Source organism: Amborella trichopoda, chromosome 9 (genome assembly GCF_054954075.1).
Source record: "Amborella trichopoda isolate Santa Cruz 75 chromosome 9, AtrichopodaSantaCruz75HAP2 v2.0, whole genome shotgun sequence".
NCBI classification, from domain to species: Eukaryota; Viridiplantae; Streptophyta; class Magnoliopsida; order Amborellales; family Amborellaceae; genus Amborella; species Amborella trichopoda.
Genome location: NC_142344.1, coordinates 40506536 through 40525364, shown reverse-complemented (window position 1 = coordinate 40525364; position 18829 = coordinate 40506536).

The following is an 18829-nucleotide window of genomic DNA, read 5'->3' as shown; positions in this document are numbered from 1 at the left end:
TGTTTGAATTTTCCCCAAAGAAAATGCAAAATGGGATTTTTGTGTTTTAATTTTTTTTTATATTTTTTTGAAAAATCCAAAAAAATATCCAATTGATTTTTCATCATAAATATATATTTTCTCATCAAAATAAAATGGGGACAGAGGTAAATTAGATCTCTAGGCTTAACACTAGGATTTGAGTACTTCTTTAGGCTAGTCGAGAATGGTGGTCCATTTTATTTGACAACATCAAAGTCACCCTAATTAAGGTTTCCATCATCAGGTTCTCAATGAATGACATGTGCATCATTGTGAGACATATAGCTACTGAAATACATGGGTCCTCTCAAAGCACATGTGCACTAGCTCTTTTTAGTCGGATCAAATTTTAGAAGAGTGACTTCCCATACGATTAGAAATGTACATGCCGTAGAGTGGTCTTGTGTAAGGGTACGGACTTATGTCCCATAAGTCATATGACCATTCCACAGAGGGTTGATGCTTATAAAATAGTTGGGTTCTTATATGCTCTTTTGGTTCTCCTAGCCCTATTAATCAATCCAACCATGAGGCATGCTAATTAACATTGCCCTAACTCTGAGGTGACTCTCACCCCTCCCAAAGAGATCTTTCTCTTTAATCGCAAGCACTCATTGCTTCATGTATTAGGGCTATATGAATCTAGATCCCAGTTCGCCAACTACCGAGGTCCATTCTCTCTCTCTTACTCCCACTAAGCGAGAGATCCTTGGCTTTAAGGCCTTGAAAGGCCATATAACCAATAGTTTAAAGTTATGGCCTTAGGATTAGATGGTGCTCAACCTGAAACACTTGAAAATTGTACAAGCAACATCTTAAGTGTAAGTAGGACATGGGTATTATACACTCTAGTGTAATCCAACTGTGGAACATCAGTTGTTAGAAGTTTTGAGACTTCATAAAGTGCATTAGAATGGTGTGAGGGTTAAATAAACCCCACTAGGTCATGAGTAAAATGTCTGATACCCAAGATCCAAGTTCAAGATCCGACTTACATCTGGAATCGCATATGCTGGATATGAGTCATATGTTAGTTCCATCATGTTCTATGAGTTCAACATCAGTGAGGAAGAAGAATCAGACGTTGATGCCTCCCCAGATTCAGGAGTTACTATGGAGTAATCCTCTTGAAAAAGAGCATACTCTGTTTAGTGAACTCATAAGTTTTGAAGACCCGGCTTGACTAATTGATTGATAAGGTCACAACAGATCATAGGGTTTTTTAATCAAACCAAAAGACTTGTCTGTACTAAAGATATTAGTACCTCATACATCTTGGACATCTACGACATGGCCGGTGTACGTGATGCATGGTGTTTGATGTTATCAACAAGGCAAAAGACACATAAGATAGATTGGATCATGAGCACATTTATGAACAAGGAAAGAAAAGATGAAAGGAACTCATGGATCGAGAGCAAAGGCTTGGCACTCCACAAGTCAGTCGTTAAAGGACCGCAAGGTATAATTTCTTACCTTACTATGCTTGATTCTACTAGTTTGAGGATTCATTGTTTTAAGAGAAACAAACTCGACATCATGATTTCTTATGGTTAAAGATTTGTAGATTATCTTGGCATGTTATATGATGATTATTACTTGGAAAGCAAGGACTAGTCACATAAGCTATAAATTTGAAAAGACTAATACACCCATAATGTAAGAACTTGTGTATACTCTTTATATGAGATGATAGCACAAGTGATAGGTGCCTTGATTCTTGATCTTTGATATTTGATTCAAGCACTAATGCATTGAAAATGGCTAATTCAAGTAAATAACATGTGTATAAACCACGTGAATTATGTGAAATATCGAATGGTTATCGCTTATGGGCTATTTGTGACATGAGAGCTTATGAGATGGATTCTGAATAAGTTGTTTACACCATGCGATTGACTAGTCCTAATATGTTGTTTGCACCATGTGATTGACTAGTCCTAATATTTTGTTTGTACCAATATTTTGTTTGTACCATGTGATTGACTAGTCCTTATACCGATTCATTTTTCATATGTTATATGAGAATGATTTGTAATAGAACCAATGGGAGTTTTTGGTCTCTTGTTTGAAATTGGTCTTTTCATGAAACCCTTGAGCAGTTTTTCTTTTGCTATACTATAAGTATTTGTGTATTTGATATTCTGTCATATTGAAAAACATGAATCACTTAAAGAAGTGCCACTTGTGAAAGTTTTTGGGCACTCCTATGTTAGGTTCTTGATTTTCAATAGTTGATTATATGGGACCAATGCATAGAATCTTCAGGCATATAAGTTTCTCATGGCATTATATACTTGTTCTTGTTCACTTCCACATGGGTGATCGACTTGGTAGCGTCTGCCTGTCTCTTGAAAGTGAGCTAGTAGTCCCTTCAGTGGGGGTCATTCATGAGAAATTTGAGAATGTTTAAATTGGCGTGCGAGACCTTATATAAGGCTGCATATTTATGTGTGGATCATAATATAACCATGTGATATAAGAACTCCTCATATCGTGGGTTAGTCACAATAGTAGTGATAACCTATGGGACATATCTTGGGCAAATGATATAATTGGTTACTTTAAATCGAATTGCAAAGATAACATATAAGAAAACCCTATTGAATATTTCTAAGTCCCACATTACATGAGGTTTTGTCTTAGATGTTCCAAATCTTAAATATGCTTGGTTGCTCGGTTTTCTATAGGTTAGTATCGGGTGAACCTCTTTGAGTATGGTGTAGGACTGATATAATCGGTCTATGATGACATCAATTTCCCATGGAAATGATGTTATTCATGATAAGTTAATGGATTCGAATTATAAGTAAAATGCATAACTAAGGAAAGTTTGATAACAATGCATAAGTAAGAGAATATGATTATGAGAACGGGCTTTTGTATGAGCATTTGCATGAACATTTATGAGAGTAAGGGCAAGAGATGCTAGGACATTTGGCATGAGCATGATATCATGAACATATGTATGCTCACATGAGAATTAGTGAGTTTGTAGACATGAGCATGATTGTTCATATAGACATGTGCATAAAAGTTTGCATAAAAAAAGATAGAGAGGCATGAGAATGTATATGGATTTCCAAGGAGATCCAGATGAGCTTAAATCTACTTCAGGATATCTTTTCATGTATAGTGGTGTCATCTTGTGGTTGTTTAAGAAACAAAATTTAGTTGCATTATCAACTTTGGAATCCGAATTCACTGCATATTGCATGGCGGTTAAGAAAACTTCATGGATTAAGAAGTTCCTTAAACAATCTTACCCGTCTGTGTGATGTGAGACTATGAGAATAACGTTTTATAACCAAGGAGCCATATATAATGCTATGAAACTAAGGATTTATAATAAGTCCGAGCATATAAAGGTCTTGTTTTATTACATAATATATGATATAGAAAATAGTGAAATTGATGTGGCATGTATACCACCAAGGCCATGCCATCCGACCCCATAACTAAAGGCTTAGTACATAATGTATTTATGAGACATGTACATAGTATGAGACTTAGAAAAATTGTATGATGATTTGCTCTTGGGGGGTGCATTTATTTGTTTACATTTGCATAAGACATGTGGTGTGATTAAGAAAACTTCATGGATTACGAATTCCTTAAACAATCTAAGATACCCACCTTTGAGATGTGAGACTATGAGAATAATGTTTTACAACCAAGGAGCCATATATAATGCTATGAAACGAAGGATTTATAATAAGTCCAAGCATATAAAGGTCATATTTTATTACATAATAAAAGATATAGAAAATAGTGAAATTGATGTGGCATATTTACCACCAAGGCCATGCCAGCCGACCCGATGACCAAAGGCCTAGTACATATTTATGAGACATGTACATGGTATGAGACTTAGAAAAATTGCGCGATCATTTGCTCTTGGGGGGTGTATTTGTTTGTTTACATTTGCATAAGACATGTGATATCATGTGTTGTGATTATGAGATTTAAGGACTCAAAAGGCCAAGTGAAAGAATATTGGAATTATGTGCTCTTGATTTCAGTGGATCACTGTGATTAAGAGTCATGAAACCCCGATCAAGCCATGAGGAGGATTTATGCATAGGAGGTACTGAGAGAGTTAAGAGTTACCTTTTAGTCAGGTTATGTTTGTCTCTCAAGACTGAGTGACGGGCTAGGGTAATACGTTTAGGTATGAACTTGATGACGAAAAGACCTGTACGGGAAGGTTAAGGCCAATAGAGGACATTGGCCTAAATCTTTGACTCCTAGAATCTTCTCGTAGCATGTGCATATGCAATCGTAATTCATGAAACACTGCTCTTTCAATGATCTATTAGTTAGAGCTATACACATATGCCAAGAGAGGAACCATTGTAAATTGTGTGTGCATGTCCTCTAAGGGGGTGCACCTGAAATCCACTTATACTTGGGGATTCAAAGTTACGTAGCAATTTGACTTTTATAGGCTGAGATCATGAGCCCCTAATTATGCAATGTGGGTCATGACTTTGTTAGGTCATACTGAGACTGTGGTTTTGGATTATGGGACTAGCTAAGTGGAGTGCTTCATTTCGCAATTCGATTCCAAGGATCATTATTTCCTTTGTAAATATGTTTAATCAATGTCAAAATGATTTAATTTGATAAAAAATCATTAAAATGATTTTTATGAATTTTTCGGAGTAAGAAAATCCATTTTTCAAAATTGTTTGAAAGGAATGACAAACATGCACAATCTCCAAGGACTCATACAGACACCCAAATGGTCAATGGATGTTCATGTGTAAGCTTAAGAGGCGGGGGGGGGGGGGGTCAACCCCACCAAAGGACCCCTACATTGTTTGTTGTTTAAGTTAAATATGTTGAATTTTGGACTTTTGTGATATTTTGAATTTTGAAAAAATATTTTAGCCTATGTGTAATGCTTAAAACAAGGGGATTTATGGACATGTGTGGAGGATTCTATAAGGGGTATAGGGTTTGTAATTACAAGCCTAACCCTAAGGGTATATGCTAAATGTGCAATTAACCCCCAAGCTTATTTGATTTTATTAGCCCTACATATTCTTATGAAATGGAGGGAACTTTTAAGAATTGTTTTTTGCTAAATTTTTTGACAAATGACTATAAGGGCATACCCTCCATCTTGGTTTTAGCTTTATTAAATGTAAATAGCATGTGCATCTTTTATAATAAGTGAAATTTGAGTGAATTAAAGGAGGATTATTTAAATCCACATTAGCATGATGTGGATGGTGGGCAAGGATCATGTATCTTTTTCTAACCATTAATAGATGACATGAATAGTTGAGATTCATCTATCTATAAGCATCTTCACACTTGAGGGTGGAAAAGTTATAAAGACCCCATGAGCCTTCACTTTTACACACATGAGTTCACACCTCATAAATTCCCTCAAAAAAGTGGCATGCACCTCTCTCCATTTTCCTCCATTAAGTGGCACGGCCAATCTAGGTCTCTTCTTCTTTTATCTCTCTAAAATTATTTTTCATCTTAAGGTGAAAGAAGAACTCCATTGAATGTCTCATTCTACTTCATTAATGGTGATCTAGAACTCAAAATCAAGTCATGGATGATTTAGCTTTCATGCCTTCAATAATTGAGTAAAATCAATTCTATTTCTATTGATTTCCTTATTTTATTCTTGCAATAAATTCTCAATTAAAGCAACATTACTTCATCTTTTGGTGATTTGATCTTTAATCCCGTGATTGATTATTGATCCCTCTTGATCCATATAATTAAAGGCTTCATCGATGCACTATTTGATATAGTTTTCAATAAGGTTTCTTCCTTTGATTTTGGAGTAATTCTGGTTGATATTTCTCTAAGATTTTTGTGATTATATTAGTCACTTGAGCCTTCTTCTTGATCTCTTGAAATGTTGATTTTATAAGAAGAGACTATGCCTAATTTTTGTATGTCAGCTTGTGAACTTATTTGGACCGATTTTGTGTTTTTAAGAGCCCAATTTTGTGTTTTAAGAGCTTGGTTTTCTCCCATGATTTCCCAATTGATTTGATATTTAGATCTCTACAAATCTTTCCATGTTTTAAGTGTGTATCAGTAGATACTAGGCTTCCCACATATTAGATGATGAATTGGCCACATTTTGAGATATGTCAACACATGTCATCCAATAGCACGTAGCTATTTATACAAGTTGTATTTTCAAAGTGTATTGAAAAATTTCAGGTTGTATTGGCTTTTTTTTGTCCACTTTGAAGTCTAAACAAGTGAATCAGTTTACAATAAGAATAAAATAGGGTTTGTTCATGACATTATGATTGGGGCCATCTCAGCCGTCCATTTAGATCGAATGGTTGGGAGAGAGGTGGCGTGTAGAAAGCTTTACAAATTTTTAAATTGCTTCCCTAGTGTATCAGCTATCCATTTTGAAGATAGATTACGAAAAAATACTCATTCTAAAAACTAAAATACATGGTGTAAAAATAATACCAAAACATTAATTCCAAACATTATTAAAACTTATTTTTCTCATATATATACTTAAATTTTTTTCTCATATAAAAAATAACGTCTTAAGATTGAACAGAGAACGTACATTTTTTGGACGACAAGATCTAAGAGGCCATTTGGATCCATGGAAATAGATTACCTGGAAAAATCTATTTCCTTTGAAATGTATTTCGAGAAAAGTATTTTCTATAAAATTGATTTCGGTTGTTTAAATGCTACGTTGATGCATAACATTTTCATGTTTTTCTTTAAAAAAAATTATTTTTATCGCAATATTCATTATAATGTCTTTTTTTGTGTTAATTTGAGATAGTTTATCTCTCTAAATATTTGAAGATAATTTTTTTAAAATTTTTTTCAAGTAGTTTCTCTCTCTAAAATCTGATATAGTTTATCTCTTTAAAATTTTAAGATATTTTATCTCCTTAAAATTTAAATTTTCATGTAGTTTCTCTATAAAAATTTGATACAGTTTCTCTTTCTAAAACTTTTAAGTACTTTCTCTCTCTAAAATTGATATAGTTTGTCTCTTTAACATTTTAAGATACTTTACATGTTAAAAAAATGTATTTTAAGATACTTCTTTTTCTCTAAAGCTTAAAGCATGAGATAGTTTCTCTCTCTAAAATTTTTGAGAGAATTTCTCTCTCTAAATTTTTTAGATAGTTTCTCTCTCTAAAAATTTTGAGTTATTTTCTCTCCATAAAGCTTAACATTTGATATAGTTTCTTTCCATAAAATTTAGAGACAGTTTCCTTCTCTAAAAAGTTTCAAATAATTTTTCTATCTAAAACTTAAAAATTGTGATAGTTTCTCTTTAAAAATTTTGATTTGATATACTTTCTCTCTCTAAAATTTTTGAGATCCCTTTTCTCTCTAAAACTTAAAATCTGAGATAGTTTTCCTCTCTAAAATTTGATATAGTTTCTCTCTCTAAAATTGTAGAATATTTTCTGTCTTTAAAACCTAAAATTTATTATAGTCTCTCCATAAAAATTTTGAGATAATTTCTCTCTCTAAAATATTTTGATAGTTTCCCTCTCTAAAATTAGAAATAGTTTCTCTCTCTTAAATTTTAAGATACTCTCTCTCTCTCAAATAAAATTTGAGATAGTTTATCTTTCTAACTCATTTGGGGTGTTTTTGTGGAATTAATTGTAATTTATAAAGTTGACGTCTCTATAACGGGAAAATCTGGCTGGAAATCAAATTCGAAGCGGCAAAGACAATGATATAGATTTTTTAACTTTTGGGTTGAAATGAGGAAAACAACTACGTTTGGAAATACTTTTCAGTCCCAAAATTTCAATCCAAACACTAGAAATGTGCCATCTCCACTAAAAAACTTTTGTGGAAATGTATTTCCAAGTATCCAAATAACCCCTAAGTGCCCAAAAACTCAAAATTCAAACTTTGTTTTTTAAAATAATCATCTAGTGATTCCGAGGTTCTTCCCATAATTTGAGACTCTCAGGTAGGTCTTTTGACTGAGAAAGTACATGCACATTATATTCTTCGACGAGAGCATAGTATAACTGCTCCCTAATAAATATTAGAGGAAATATGTAATCAATGGAATTAGTTGGCCAAAACTGCATCTATTCTTAGCAAGCATGTAATCGATTGTTTAAAACTCGGATCGGTAGGCTAGATTATTCTGAAAGTAAGACCTATGTGATCTTTTGCCGGTGAATATAATTTTTTTTTTTTTAATCACCCCTTTTGCTTTGGCAAAATAATCACTTACATATGGTCTTATTACAATCAATAAAATAAAGACAATTTAATAATAAAATAAAACTCAACCACTTGATGTCATTTTTACAACTAAGCACTACGCTTGAGAATAAAAATAAATTTGCATGAAATAAAAGAAGATGCCGGAGGTTACCTCAACCGGGCTTATTACATCCCATACCGAGTCACCAACATCTGATGGCGTAGGATCAACGGTTTAACTTCAATTTAGAATTAAGAAAGTCAATTTTGGTCAACTAAGTAAGCACCCTTAAATCTCTACAAACCCTAACCCCAAAAATAATTTAGGCTTAACCCTAACTTCCCAACCCTTAGTATCTTTAGGTCAAGAGAGAGAGAGAGTAGGAGGCCTAGGGTTGCGGTGTATCCCCTATGGGTCTTTAGGAGAGAGAGAGAGGGTTAGAAAGAGAAACCCTGAGGAGAGAGATGAGAGAGAGTTGTAGGAGAGAGAAGGTGTGTGGAGAATAGGAGAGGGTACAACCCTATTTAAAGTACAAAGTTAGGTTTAGGGTTTCTCAGAGTTTGCCTCTTTCTTGAGATTGAATATGGACCGTTGGTCAGAATAACTTGTTGGGTAAGAGATCTGAGCCATCCATTCCATAAATGGGCCATCAACATTATGAAAAGTGCATGGACCATTATCCTCCATTCCTTAAACCATTTTCCTATCAATATATTAAAATAAATTAAATCTATTAAAATATCATGCATTCCATAAAATTGCATAATCCATCTCATATATTTCATAAGAATATTTCAAAAGATATCAAGTTAATATTGCTATCTCAATTAGATTAGATATGGTCAAAATATACCATATTTCAATTTGATTACATGCATCAAGATTATACTTACCAAAAATAGATTTCTTGATTTCAAAGCAATGAGAATGAAGCATTCAAGGGGTGGGGCGTGCCACCCCTTCAAGCAGGGGCTCATTAGTAGGTGACCAAAGTCTAGTCGATGAGCCAAGGGGTCACAATCCCAGTCTATGGATTACAGGTCATCCCTTAGAGACGAGTTAATGTCACTACGACCTGATGCGACCACAGCTCTATGGTGCATAGGGGTATCTCTTGCATATGCATACACTTCACCCAAATGTGGATATCTGGCTTTCCAAAACGATTTATCGATATGCATGCCGTGTGATGGATCATAGATGAGGTTTTGGCCCCCGTCTCTGTAGGCCTACCATCACACACAAGGGTTACACAGTCCCTTGGCTCCCTCATCCAGGCATAAGGTTCGACCTCATCAAGGGATAACTCAGAACCCTTCTCGATTTATTCTCTATGCCCAAGTACCATAAGTTTTCCAACCGATTGGCCAAAATCGTCAAGCACAGTCCGGTATCAGCAAATATCATTTGCTTAGTATGGTCCCCGAGGGACCACACTCCCACTGAGTTTATGTTCCATTATAATAAATGTTTTTCATTACACACTCATAAGACCTTTAAAGACCACATAAACCCAACATCTCCCACTTGGCTTTTGAAGGCCTTACTTTCTCACTTTCTCTCATCCCCATCTTTCTCACATGTCTTACAAAAACATTAAGGACAACTCCCTTAATCAGAGGGTCTGCAATAATCAAATCTGTAAATATGTAGTTGATCTTGATCTCTTTCAATCTCACCTCATTTCTCATGTGATAGAATTATGGCTTTATATGCTTAAAATTCTTGTGAAACTGAGGCTCCTTAGAGACACAAATAGCCACCGTATTGTCATAGAACATCCGCACTCCCTCACGACATACAGGATAAAATTAAGTTGATTAAGAAACTTCTTAATCCATAAAGCCTCATTGGCTTCTAGATAACATACCACATACTCGGATTCCATGGTGGATAATGCCACTATATCTTGTTTCTTTGACTTTCAAGAAATCACACCCCCTCAAAGCATAAACACATACTCAGATGTAGACTTCGCATCATTTGGATCCGCGATATAGCTTGCATCTGAATATCCCTCTATTGCTATTTTAGTTCCCCCTTTATATGTGAGCGCATAGTTCATGGTCCCCTTTAAATATCTGATAATTCTTCTTACTGCTTTCCAATGCTCCTCTCCTAGATTGCTTTGAAAATAGATCACCAGATTCATGACGAAGGACAAGTTATGCCATGTTCCCGTCATGGCATACATAAAGGACCCAACTGTGCTCCTGTATAGCACTCTCTCCCTGACTCTTATATTCATGTCTTCGGTAGGACACATTTTAATACTAAGCTTCGTCTTTTTGTCAATTGGGATAGACATGGGCTTACACATACTCATATCAAACTTTTCCAGTATCCTCTTATAGTAGGTTTCCTGAGAAAGTTGGATAGTCTACTTTCTCCTGTTTCTTATTATCTTGATGCCCAACACATATGAAGCTTCTCTAAGATCCTTCATATGGAAGTGTTGTGCAAGGAAATTTTTCGTCTCACTACTAGGGCAATTGAGCTACTAACAATTAGCATATCATCCACATATAACGATATAAAGACCACATCACTCCCACTGACCTTTTGATATATGTAATAATCCTCATTATCTGTAGACAACCCTGCAAAAGAAAGGGTCTCTTGAAATTTTATGTACCACTGTTGCGATGCTTGTTTTAGACCATAATGAGATTTATTAAGTTTGCTTATTAGGTTCTCTTTCTCTTTCTCCTCAGATCCCTCAGATTGGGTCATGTAAATTTCTTATTCTAAGTCCTAATTTAGAAAGAGTGTTTTGACATCCATTTGATGAACGTCAAAGTCAAAATGGGTTGCTATAGCTATAAGGATTCGGATGGATGGAAATTTGGTAACAGGGGAAAAGGTTTCCTCATAATCTATCTCTTCTTTCTGGGTGAAACCTTTTGCAACCAACTTAGCTTTATATTTTTCTATTTTCCCTTAAGAGTTCAACATTTTCTTGAAAATCCACTTACGACCAATGGCCTTACGTTTTTGAGTTAGAGGTACTAATTCCCACACATGGTTTTGGTTAATGGAAGCATACTCATCTTTCATGGCTTTTACCCAGTATTCCCTTTCAAGACAAGACAAGGCTTCATGGTAGGTTTTAGGCTCAAAATCTGGATCTTCCCCAACTCTATCAAAATGTTCCCCAAGGTAGATGAATTATTCTAGGTACAGAGGTGGTCTACTGACTCGATTACTTCATCTTGGTTCGGTTAACGGTTCACTATCTTTGGGCGGCTCAATTTCAGGTTGGGGTTGTTTCAAAGTTTCGGGTTCAGGTTCTCGAACTACATCCTTGTTTTTCGACTCCTCAAAGAAGTCGGCTTATTTTCTACTCAGTCTTGCTTCAAGGAATTCTTCCTCGAAAAAGTGAGCATCAAGGCTCTCAATGACCGCTCATGTTTCAAGGTTATAGAATCGATATACCTTATCATGATCTGGGTAACCAATGGAAATGGATTTGATAATCTTGGGTTGCATTTGGTTCTATTTTGGTGTACGATAAGGACATGGGCTGAGCAACCCCAAACTTTCAGGTGATCAAGGGAGGGAGTACAACCTGTGAAAATTTCGTGAGGAGTAAGTGTGACAGCTTTTGTGGGAGTTCGATTAAGACTGTAACATGCTGTCAACACGGCTTCTCCTCAAAAGTTTAAGGAGAGATTTGCATGCCCCATCATACTCCTTACCATTTCAACTAAGGTCCTATTTCGTCTCTCAGTTACACCATTTTGTTCGGGAGTATAAGACATGGTGTATTGATAGATAATTCCATTTTTAACGCAGAGTTCTTTAAAAAGGTCAGATGAATATTCCCCCCCTCTATCGGTTCAAGAACTTTGATTTTCAGATTGGTTTGATTCTCTACCTCGGCCTTATATTCTTTGAATTTTTCTTGGGCTTCTGATTTTGTATGAATAAGGTACACTTGGCCATATCGCGAGTAGTCATCTATAAAAGTAATGAAATATCTTTTTCTACTTTGGGTGGTCACATTCATAAGTCCACATATGTCACTATGAATGGTTTCCAATACGCCAGTAGCTCTTTTTTTTCTGGTGGTATTTTTCCTTATTAATTTTTCTTGCACATAAGATTCATACACTTTTCGATAAATCTCCCTTGTAATTTTGAAGAATGCCATCATTTTTCAATCTTTCTATTCGTTTAATATTAATGTGTCCTAACCTCATATACCCTAGGGTAGCATCTAATTTATTAGGGGACGAGACATAAACAATGTTTTCTTTTATTTCAATAGTATATAGCCCGTCTACAAGTCGTTCAGTCGTGATCACATTTTTCCCCTTCTTGACCACCATTTTTTCCCCAATGAAAGTGGTCATGAATCCAACCATTAACATCTTCGGAACCAAAACCAAGCACTTCTTCATATTAGGAGCATAAAGTGCTTGTTTTAGGATCATGGTGGTCTCACTCTTCAATTTCAACTCAAAATCTCCAACTCCAAGTACACCAAGAAGCTCCCTTGGCAGCCAGTATAGATGCATAGATTCATTGGGTTTCATGCCTGTGTCTTATGGCTCTCTGACTAGCGTGCGAAAGATATGCACATGATCTGCAAACTTGGTACCTTCTACCATTTTTAAATCATTATACCTCCTCATAGCCATGGTTTGCTTCATGAGAGAGGGTTCAACATAATTTCTTTCAAGTCTATCAAAAATCTAACTTACAGTATAATTTGACTCATACTCAAAAGCATACGAGTCAGTCATGGCACATAAAAGAATGTGCTTGCATCTCAAGTTTCTCCTCTACCAACTGACGTACTCATCTTTAATTTCTTGAGATGAGTCGTCAGTTGGACGACGAGGTCTGTCCTCATAGAGTACTTCATGCAAGTTTTCTTCATAGAGCATATATTTGATTTTTCTTTTTTAGCAAGCATAGTTGGTCCCATCAAACCATTCGGTTTTTAGGATCTCTGAGATGAAGGTACGTGTAACCATATCTTTCTATTCTCAAGCAAAAGTAAGAAAAGACTCCTAATGGCAATCAAGTAAACCTAGCTCTGATACCAATGAAAGTAAGACCTATGTGATCTTTTGCCGATGAATATAATTTTTTTTTTAATCACCCCTTTTGCTTTGACAAAATGATCACTTACAGATGGTCTTATTTCAATCAATAAAATAAAGGCAACTTAACAATAAAATAAAACTTAACCACTAGATGCCATTTATACAACTAAATACTACGCTTGAGAATAAAAATAAATTTGCATGAAATAAAAGAAGATGCCGGAGATTACCTCAACCGAGCTTATTACACCCCACACTGAGTTACCAACATCTGATGGTGCAGGATCAGCGATTTAGCTTCAATTTCGAACTGGGAAAGCCAATTCCGGTCAAACTGAGTAAGCACCCTTATATATCTACAAAACCCTAACCCCAAAAATAATTTAGGCTTAACCCTAATTTCCCAACCCATAATATCTTTACGTCAACAGAGAGAGAGTAGGAGGCCTAGGGTTGGGGCATGCCCCCTATGGGCCTTTAGGAGAGAGAGGATTAAAGAAAGAAACCCTGAGGAGAGAGATGAGAGAGAGTTGTAGGAGAGAGGTGTGTGGAGAATAGGGGAGGATACAACCCTATTTATAGTACAAATTTAGTTTAGGGTTTTTTAGGGTTTCTCACAGTTTGTCTATTTCTTGAGATTAAATATAGACTATTGATCAGAGTGACTTGTGGGGTGAGAGATCTGAGGCCATCAACATTATGGAAGGTGCATTGACCATTATCCCCTTTCCTCAAATTATTTTCTCATCAATATATTTAAATAAATTAAATCTATTAAAATATCATGCATTCCATAAAATTGCATAATCCATCTCATATATTCCATAAGAATATTTCAAAAGATATCAAGTTAATATTTGCTATCTCAATTAGATAAGATATGGTCAAAATATACCATATTTCAATTTGACCACATGCATCAAGTTATACTTACCAAAAATAGATATCTTGATTTCAAAGTAATGAGAAGGAAGCATGCAAGGGGTGGGGCGTGCCACCCATATGTCGCACATGTGGGCCCCACTCACTTGTCACATGGTGTGCCCATGTGCACTATGGGCCCCCATGAGATTTTACAAAATAATTTTAAAATATTATTTGAATTTTATAACTTTGTAAAGTCAATTATTTCATTTTATAGGTCCAAAAATCATAAATAAAATATTAAAATATTCATAAAAAATCAAATAATAAATCTAAAATAATTTCTATAATAAAATGAATACAATTAAATTAATTTGATGAGAAATGGATCTATATAGTTTAGGAATTCAATCTGCAATAACGGGGTACTCCACCTTTAACAGTAGACTACAAACCACACTTGCTTTATTGAACCGACCTAGTGTTTTTCATGACCCACAGTCCAAGCAGGGCCTCATTAGCAGGTGACCAAAGTCTGGCCGATGAGCCAAGGGGTCACCTTCACAGTCTGTGGATTACAGGTCCTCCCCTAGGGACGAGTCAAGGTCACCATGACTTGATGCGACCATAGCTCTATGGTGCATAAGGGTATCTCCGGCACATGCATACGATTCACCCAAAGGTGGATATCTGACTTTTCCAAACGATCTATCGATATGCATGTCGTGTGATAGATCATAGATGATGTTTTAGCTCACGTCTTTATAGGCTTACTATCATACTCAAGGGTTACACAGTTCATCGGCTCACTCATCCAGGCATATGCTCCGACCTCATCAAAAGATAACCCAAAACCCTTCTCGGTTTATTCTCTATGCCCAGGTACCTTGGGTTTTCCAACTGACTGGCCTAGATTGTCAAGCACAGTTCGGTATCATCAAACATCATTTGTTTAGTATGGTCCCTAAGGGACCACACTCCCACTGAGTTTATGTTCCACTATAATAAATGTTTTTCATTACACACTCATAAGGCCTTTAAAGGCCACATAAACCCAACATATTCACCTACATATCTATGTCATATCGTTGGATTAGTAATTCAGATAAGCTCTTAATTTAGTGATCCAAAAATATTTAAAAATAAATAAAATATAATAAAAATTAAAATAGAGATTTATACGGTAGGGATTTAGAAGGAGAAAACAAGAGTTTTAAGAAGAGATATGGGTTGGGAATCGTACTATCCTAAAACAGTTGGGTCCTGATCATTTTCCATCCAAATAAAAAATTACTTGGTTTTAAAAGGAAAGTGGTTTGATAGGGCTGCAGCCATACCAAAATAAGTAAAGCCTCACTTCATAACTCATAAAATTTGTATGCTTTTGGGAAAATATCAAAAATTGTAATTCAAGCATTGAAAAACCCTTACATAGATCATCTCTGCTTGAATAATATGGTTGTGAAGAAAAATTAGGATTTCAAGCTCCAAAACTAGTGTATATTATAATAAATTATCTAGACCATCCATGTCGCCCTAAAAATAAATATTCACAGATCCGCAAGATCTGTACATTTTTTTACTTTCAAATTTTATTGTTATTGTTGAAAATTGATTTTAGGCCATTGTGGAGATTTTTGTTGTCGAAGTGCGTTTTGGACGAGAATTTTTAATTTATTTTCATAAAAACCTAGGATTTATATGAAGTTAAAAACTTCATCCCTTTAAAATACTCATTCATGTTTGATTCACGTTAAAATGTTTTCAATGAAATATTTTCACATGAAAAAATTCTTTTATGTGGTCTAATATAGAAATATTTATACATCAACTAGTTGTCAACTCGTGTGAAAATACACTAAGACCAATTAATACGAAAATACTTCCCCACTTGACCCATAAAAATTTGTTTTCATATGAAAATATTTTCTAAAAAACATTTTGCCAACCAAAAGTGCAGTTTTTAACATTTGCGGGCGTCGACGTTGCGGTGAGAGACAAGCTGACAGAATGTCAAGAACCACGCGACGCAGACATTTGCGTTAATGGTTAGATGTTTCAGAAGTCAAATGGGCGCACCTCATTGGGCATCAGGCCTCTGACAATTGTGTTGACGTGTATTGATTTCAATTTGATAACGTGCCAATGATTGCCCAAGAATATTAATAAAGAAAAAGAGCATCCTTCCTTCTCCTTTGCCTTTCTTTTTTTTTATCTTTCGTTTGTTTTCATTTTCGTGGAATGTTCTTCCTTCTCTTCTCGTGCTCGATTGTTGCTAATTCTAACTTCGAACCTCATCCCATGGAAGAGGTACTTTTAACTTCAAAAACTGCTAGGATGGCTTGGAAATTATTTTTTTAATTATAGAACATAATTTATCTATGCTCCTTTGGTTAGAAGATCTACTTGGAAAAAAAAGTTTATCCAAGAAAATATTTAAAATCACTAGATGATTGTTCTAAAAAGAAAGAAATTGGAATTAGAATTTTCTATTCAATCTCGATATATTAATTTTCAAGTACATAAAGGGTGCAATTAGGATTATTATTTTTATTGAGGTTAACATATGTGTTGAAAAGGCTACATCCCCAAATTTTGGAGTCCTAAAATTGATTCTAGATGGGATTTTACCTGAGGGAATAAATGGATTTTAAATCTGATGACTACGACTGATTGTGACCTCTTTGTATCTAAAGTAAATAACTATAAAGCTTTTTTTGATGGCAGATAATTTTATCTGGAATAGACTATATTATCTAAAATTTGTATATTCATGATAATATTACCTTGTTAGTTGTTTTGTATGTATCTTTTAATATGTACAACATTATTTAATAATTTAACCTTTATAGTGATTTCTGGTTATGTTTAGGTATTTCTAGTAAAAAAAAACATGCCTAGTAAATTAAACTTATTTGTAAAACTACCTGTAAATTTCTCTCACATAACTTTATAATGGTCACTATCAAACAACATATAATTTATTATTAAGATTAATTTTTATTGACATAGTGGATTATTAGTTATATAAAGTACATCCAAAAGGACCTCATAGTATATCTTTTAACTCTTAAAACTTTTAAAAATGGATAACACAATATTCATACCTCTCAAAATCGATATATCAATCTCAGTGTTTTCTAGTATCAAACTAGCATTCTCCATCTAGCTACTTTTACATTATAAATTAATGTCTTCCACAAAGAAAAAAATTATATAATGTTGCAACCTCATACTATAGAAATAAGGTGCACCTCAAAAATTAAGTAGAAAGAGTGTTCTAAAGGTTGGAGAACCTTTTAATTGATCATTTTGATCCCGGGATGTAAAAACTGTAATAAAAAAAATATTTTCAAGTCTTAAAAAATAGTACATCTTGTAAAGCGTTATTTGGACCGTCTACTTTTAAGATTTTCAAGTGTTTAGATCTACTCAATCTAAATCCTATTAAAATTTTAAAATTTATAATTAGGGTTAAATATAGATTTTCAAGCCATAGTAAAGTTTCCGACACAAGAAGTACTCTTCCTAGTAAAATTTAACGTTGTATATTACTTGTATATTTGTAGGTGGGCACCTTACACAAACCTCACCCATTAAATTTTTTTTTGATAGCTTTTGTTTCAATCTGCAGCTATTATACAAACTGTATAAGCCTGGAATCCATTGTTCTCTCTCGCTGTTTAACTGGTAGGTCTTTATGCTCCAATATGTTTTCTATTTTGAGAACTTACTTAAAAGTTCTTCACATTTAGCCTAGAGATTTATAATGACTTGAAGATAACAAATATAGGGACTTAAATATAAGTGAATGCCCAGTTCTATTTACTTTTTGAAAACTTCATTTACGAAACTTCTTAATCTTTTTATTTGCAATGGAAAAATAACATTTTTAAAGGGGGAAATAGATATGTAATTTACATCCTTAACAACCAGGCGCACTATCAGAAGATGCAATTCAGGTGGCAGACTAAAAATCTATTTCCACCCCTATTTAAGAAATTTAAAACTTCAAAAATATGTGGATCAAGCAGCTCTATAAACACTTGAAAATATTGAAAACAGATAGTCCAAATACTGTGTTATAAGATGTACTATTTATAAGACTTGAAATCCTTATTTTCTATATTCATATATCTCTAGGTTGAGATAAACAATTGGGGGTTCTTCCAGCATCAGAAAATATTATTAAGGAAAAGTATACAATGAGACCATTTATTTTTACTGCAAGGTGGTCACAATTAATCTTAACAATTGGATGTGAAATTATATAGCTGCATTCATTCCATTGAACAAGCTCAAACTTCAAAAGAAAGTTTCTCGAACTTTATGACACACCCAAGCTACTCCAGCATCAAAAAATAATTTTCACAAACTTTGCTTACTGATGTCCTTGTATAAAAAGTAAATTGTCACATTATATACAATACCTATTATTAAATGAGTTTTTGAGGTGTGCCTCACTTCTATATTATTGTGTTGACACCTAATAGAGACATACAAGTATAAGATTATAGGTCTCCTCCTTTCATAGATGAGGATGGACATCGGATGATGTTGGGTTTATGTGGCCTTTAAAGGCCTTATGAGTATGTAATGAAAAACATTTATTATAGTGGAACATAAACTCAGTAGGAGTGTGGTCCCTCGAAGAGCATACTAAGCAAATGATATTTACGGAAACCGG